We start from the raw sequence: 6,512 nt of genomic DNA, 5'->3' as shown, positions 1-6,512 counted from the left end.
TTACATGTGACTATCCAGTTATCCCAGCACCATTTATTGAAGAGAATGTCTTTTCTCCACTTAGTATTTTAGGCTCCCTTGTCAAATATTAGTTGACTGTATATGCATGGGTTTATTTCTGGGCTCTTGATTCTGTTCCATTGATCTATGTGTCTGTTTTTATGCCAATATTATACTGTTTTGATGACTATAACTTTATATTATAGATTGAGATCAGGAAGTGTGATGCTGCCTGCTTTGTTCTTCTTAAGATTTCTTTGGCTATTTGAGTTCTTTTGTGGTTGCATATAAATTTTAGGATTGTTTTTTATACTTCTGTAAAAATGTCATTGGAATCTTTACAGGGATTGCATTGAACTATAGATGATTTTTGGTAGTATTGACATGTTAATATTAATTCTTCCAATCCATGAATGCAGAATATCTTTCCATTTATTTGTATCTTCTTCGATTTCTTTCATTAATGTCTTGTAGTTTTCAGAGTAGAGACCTTTCACCTCCCTAGTTAGATTTGTTCCTAAGCATTTTATTATTTTTGATGCTATTATAAATTTTGTTGATTTGAGTCCTTTCTCTTTTTTCCTTGGTTAGTGGATTGAAGATTTGTCCATTTTGTTTATCTCTTCAAAGAAGCAACTCTTGGTTTGATTATTCTTCTTCATAGTTTTTCTCTTCTGAACTGAAAAGTTTCTGTTGAGAAATCTGCTGATAGTCCTATGAGAGTTCTATTCTATGTAAATTCTCTATTCTCTTGCTGCTTTGAAAATTCTTTGCCTTTGACGATTTAGTTGTAATGTATCTCAGTGTAGCCCTATTCGGGTTCAATGTTTTTGGGTTTTTTCTTTGGCTTCAGGGATCTGGATGTTCATTTCTCATTCCAGATTTGGGAAGTTTTCAGCCTTTATTGCTATAAATATACCTTCTGTCTTTTTCTCTTTTCCCTCTGGAATTTCCATAATGTGAATGTTGTTTCTTTTCATTGTATCCTATAAATCTCATAAACTCTTTTCATTTTTTTTTTTGTTCCTCTGACTAGATAATTTCTATTGTCCTATCCCCCAAGTCACTGATCCTTTCTTCTGCATGGTTGAGTATACCTTTGAAACTCTCTATTGAATTTTTCAGTTCAGTTATTGTACTTTTCAACTCCAGGATTTTTTTTTTTTTTGATAGTTGCTATTTCCATGACAAACTTCTCATTTTTTTTATACATTGTTTTCCTAATTTCTGTCTTTATTTTTATGTAGTTCACTAAACTTCCTTAATAGGATTATTCTGAATTCTTTGTCTGACAATTCCTAGATCTCCATTTCTTCAGGGTCAGTTGTTGAAGCGTTATTAGTTTTTTTGGTAATGTCATATTTACCTATTTTTTTGTGATCCTTGATTCCTTATGTTGGTATCTATTCATATGAATAATGGGGCTCTTCCTCCACTTTATAGGTTTCCTTTGGAAGAGACAGTATTTCACCAGTCAGCTGAGTTTGGGTTTCTGGGCAGATGAGGCCTGACATTATGGTCATTTTGGGGTCAGGCAACTGTTTGAGCTCTGAGGTTGGGGGTTAAGGTGTGTGTCAATGACTGAGAACAGCTGGACAGAACTGCTGGCTTGGTTTTCTGCCCATGCAGGGCAATAGGATGGGCTCCGTGGTTGCCTGAATTCTCTGGTCAGGCTGATAGATGATTGGGACTGGGTACTGTATTCAATAGTAGTTGGGTCTATGAATTAGCTTCCCTACCCTAGCAGAGCAGCAGAATGAGACCCAGGGTTCATGCAGCTTATCGTCTGGAGACCTGAATGAGGCAAGAGTGTGCACAAAATTCCTCAGTCATTTTTCTCTGTGGACATGGAAAGCTACTGGCTGTGCTCTCTGTTCAAGTGCCACTATAAACAGGGCTGTTGGGTGGGCTACACAGCTTCTCATGTGCTCTGCTTAGGTTCCCTGGTCCAGTATACTGGAGGCTGTATTCAGTGATAAGCAGGGCTACGAATTAGATTCCTTGCCCAGGAGCAGCAGGAGAAGCAGCTCTAAAGGCAGTAAAGCTTTTTGTTTGTTGTCTTGATTCAAGCCAGCCCCAAGTTCCCTGAGTGATCAGGTTCACTGGCTTTGTTCTGCAAACTATCAGCTTTGCCTACTTCTTGGCTTGAGTGCCCTGGGCCACATAGCTTCCTGGAGTTGTCTCCAGCGCTTCTGGTCACCTGGGGCTGGAAGACACTCTCCACAGTGGGTGGGGCTGCTCCTTCTTGCCTGCTAACTCAGCTCTAGGGCTGGTAAAACTCTTCATCTGGGGATCTGAATCAGGCATATCTGCACCCTGCTGAGTTCTCAGGTCAGAATGTGCCACAGTTTGGTTCTGCAGATGAGCAAAGCCTCTGCTTGGGATTACTACTTGGGCCCTGCAGGTATGAACTCGGTCTGTGAAGATCCATGTGCCGGTTATTGTAAGCCCCTCTCCTTCTTCGTCACAGTCAGATTCCCCATGTTCGAGCTCCAGGATTCCCCTGCAATTCCTGTGGTATGAGATCAGATTAGGAGCTCCTGCAAAGTGACCCACAATGCTGGGGAGGCTGGTTGCCACCCTGGATTCTCTTGCTCCCTGGAGGAAATAGAGGCTCACTGGGAACCTTTCTGCGTGGTCCTGTGCTGGCCTGGGGCAGGGCAATTGGGTCAGTGTGAAGCCACTTCTCTTACCTTCTGATGTCATCTGTCTTGGTCTCTGTGGTGCAGGGGATTGCTTCAGCCTCACCCCCGTGTCCTAGGATTCTCAGTGGTGACGTGTTATTGAGTTGCTGTTAGTTGTTCTTTTGTGAAGGGAAGTGAAGTCAAGAATGACCTATGTTACCATCTTCATGATGTCATTTCTAAAAGAGAAAACTGTGCCACTGTGCTGGCTATGTGTCCTGGAGAAGCAGGGACTCTACCGGGCCCCAGGCAGCTTCCCTTACCCTGCCATGTGTCCCCTCCTTCCTGAGGACTTCCTCTCTGGAGGTTTGCCAGGCTTGCGGTCCATCGCCCACACTATGCCCTCAGTGAGTTCCTGGCCTTCTCTTCCTGCCCTGGGATCCTGTAGAACCTCCATCGCATTTTCTGTGTCTGTGTCGGGCTGAGCCTGGGGATTCCCTCGGGAGCCGTGATACATTCTTTCACAGATGACTCCATCTCCTCTCTGGAAGTTTCCCCAGGTACAAAGTCCTTCTCCATCCCACTGGACCCTCTTTGACGAGGGTCATTGATATGCCTTGTCTAGTTTCCTACGGAAGTGTTTGCCGAAGAACAGTCAGCTGGACAGGCATGTGATTGGCAGAGAAGATCCTGAGGTATAACCTTGGCTTTTGTCTCAGTGACAGTCCACGGACAGAGGAACAGAGCCCTGGGAGGCTGAGGCTGAGCCCGACCCTGGCTTTGTAAATGCTTTTCCCTCCCCAGCCTCTCAAAGTTGATGACTACGTGGGAGCCCTTTTATAATGGTGTAATTGGAATGGTAACGGATATAGCATTCTGCTATAGCTAACAGCAAGATTGGAATGTGAGGAGACGCCGAGACAAATTACCTCTGAATTTTCTTACAGCCATAAAAGCTTTTACTGTATAGTAATTTTCAATTTCTGCTGCAGGCATATTTGCATATTGCTTAACAATTTATCTCCTGTCATTCGTCAGATATTATCCATCTCCTGTTAATAAGCTAAGACAGGTCATATGAAGGCTTCGCAGGCCTCTTGTGCTCACTGCCAGCCTGGCTCTCCTGCCCACAGGGCCCCTCTGCTGTGGGAGCAGACAGGGCATAATGGGACTGCAGCTTTGCTCTGTGTCAGGGGTGCTGTCTGTAGCCCCTTCTGCTCCTGTTCCCAAGTAGAGAGATGAAAGAGTCATAGCATGTTGTGTCTCTGTTTTTATGGCCCTCAGAGGAGGCTCTAGGAAACTAGTTCCCCTAAAGTAGGAGCCGGGGTCCATGTGCAAGTGGGAACAGCCCTACTCTGACTCCACTCCTGGCTCCGGTTCCCAGGCTGAGATTCTGCCTAATTCCTTTTCCTACTGGAACTCAGTTTCCTCATTTCTAGAACAAGGATTCTAGGACAAGATTAGTTAACCACTTTCCTTTTCCTTTTTTTAAAATATAAAAGCAGTAGCACCCTTTCTTACAAACTAAGATTTCTGGGAACCCCATTATGTAGAACAGGAGGCTGCTGAATTGTGCTGGGGGATGAGTGGGAAATGAGGCCCTGTTTTCCTGCCGATTTTCACTGACCCTTCTTGCTTCTCCCTTCTGGTCCCTGGGGACCCCATGGAGCATAGGAGAGTGGTGCCTGGTGTAATGGTCTTGTGCCCCGACCCTGAGGATCTGGGGTCATCATCACATTTGTTCGGTGCCTGCTGCCAGCCTTGGTCTGTGCTCAGGCTGAGGTGTGATTTTATTTTCCAGCTCTCAAACTTAAAATGCTGGGACTCCGCTCACTCTGAAGCCTAAATTGGTAGTGGTAGGCTCAGTTGGCCATTGGTGGACAGATTTTGAGAGGAAAGAAAAATGGTTTGATGCTGAATGTGTGAGTAGATCTGCATAATTGAATTGAAATAGAATTAAAGGGTCATATGTTTACACAGCGACTCCTAAAATCAGATTGCAGCTATGTGTGCTCAGTAGTAAAATGGGTTCCTTGGGGACATGTGGGTATCTGCTTCCCAGAATCTCTGCAAGACTCAGAGAGAAGGTTTTGAGGCTGCCTGAGCACTTCCTGGGTGCCTGGCCATGTGCTAAGGGATTCACCTAGATTTCCTCGTGGAATCCTCACAACATCTATGACGCAGGTACTATTATTGTTCCCCTTTTACAGATAAGGAAACCGAGGCTTGGAGTGGTTAAACTAGTAAGAAAACTTGAACCCAGGCAGCAGTGCCATAGAACCTGCTCTCCTAGCTGTTCTCTGTCGAACTAAGAAGGCTGAGCTTTGCCTTTCTGCTGGGAAAAACATGCCAACGTGTTCTCCTGTGTGCAGTCTGTGATCAACCCTGTGCTATTGCGTTTCTGCTGTCATTTCTGTTTATAAATATGATCTCTGCTGTTTTTTTGATCTGAAAGTAAAATGTCAAAGTGCACCAATTGAGGATGTGTGCAGGAAAACTAATGATCAGGAATGAGGAGTAATAACAGATTACTATGCAGGACCGAGCTACATCCTCCAGCCGTGGGAGACCGTGTCCCCCACAATGCCAGCATGCACTCGGGGAACCTGCGGCTGCCCTCTTTAACTGTGTGTGTTTCCCTGACCAGCTTCTCACCAATTTTTGTGTTCAGCACGAACGTCCTCCCTAAGGCAGTCAACCTGGCCAAACCTTGACAGTTGTCATAATCATGATTGAAACAGCGACATTTGTCATTCACACGAAATGCGCCTAAGGGATCAGTATGTGTCCGAACTGGTAAAGAGAGGCCCGTCATTCTCCAGGTTGTGGAGCAGCTCTGCCTTTTTGTCATTCTGACATTGTCTCTATCTGAAAGAGAGTCAGAATCCTCTGGAATTTCCAAATGAAGGCTGAGAGTGCCTTTTCTCAATGTGTCACTGGATCCCTTCAGAGTTTTACACACCACTTCATTTGATCCTTACAAAGCCCAGCAATGTAGGTCATGTTACACCCTGTGTGTGGATGAGCAGACTGAGGCCCTGAGAGGTGAGGTGACTTCACAAAGCTTGGATAGCAGAGTAGTGAGGAGAATGAGCAGCCTGGGTTCACCTCCTGGCTCTGCTACTGGGGAGCTGTGTGACCATGGTGGATTGTGGTATTGTGTAGAGTCTGAACCTCATCCTGGAATACAGTGACATATCCATTTCCTGGGCACATCAGGGACACTTAGCTTGGCCATTGGAACGTTAGCGGATGTGATGTGAGCAGAAGCCTTCAATGTGCTTCTTTGGCTTGGTTCTCTTGTGCTACTTGATCTGTTCATTGGAAAGCTCAGCGGGGGGCTGCGGATCCTTCAGCATGGACTACAGAATGAAGACCCATGGGCAGATGTGAATCTGACGAGAAGTCTGGAGGGCAGTCCAGTACAGCTGAGTTCAGACCAGATTTGCCAAATTGTCACTGACCTACAGACTGGGAAAAATACATGTTTATTATATAAAGCACTGAGATTTTTTTGTTATTCCTTATGCAGCAGAAACTGACTGGCACCAAGTCCTTGGGCAAATAACTAACTCTTTGGCACTTCCATTTCTTTATGAATAAAATAGAAACACTAATACTAGGTTCTTACCTAGTTTTTGTATTCAGCACTGAATGTGCTTGTTGAGTAGCTGTGAGGATTGAATGAGATAAGCACAGTTCCCGGCATAGAGTAAGTACTCAGAGTTTTGTTTTGTTTTGTTTTCTGAGTAGGCAGTTTTCCTCAAGGTGGTTTTTGATGCTAATGCTGTTGGTGGCCGAGGGGGAATCCCTGACTTTTGGGTAAAGGCTGATTCCAGCTGGTTTTCTCCCTCCTAGCTGCCTAGCCCCCAGTGAACCTGGCTTGCT

This window comes from Pteropus vampyrus, unplaced genomic scaffold, assembly GCF_000151845.1.
Source record: "Pteropus vampyrus isolate Shadow unplaced genomic scaffold, Pvam_2.0 Scaffold74, whole genome shotgun sequence".
NCBI lineage: Eukaryota > Metazoa > Chordata > Mammalia > Chiroptera > Pteropodidae > Pteropus > Pteropus vampyrus.
Note: the sequence above shows the minus strand (reverse complement) of the source record.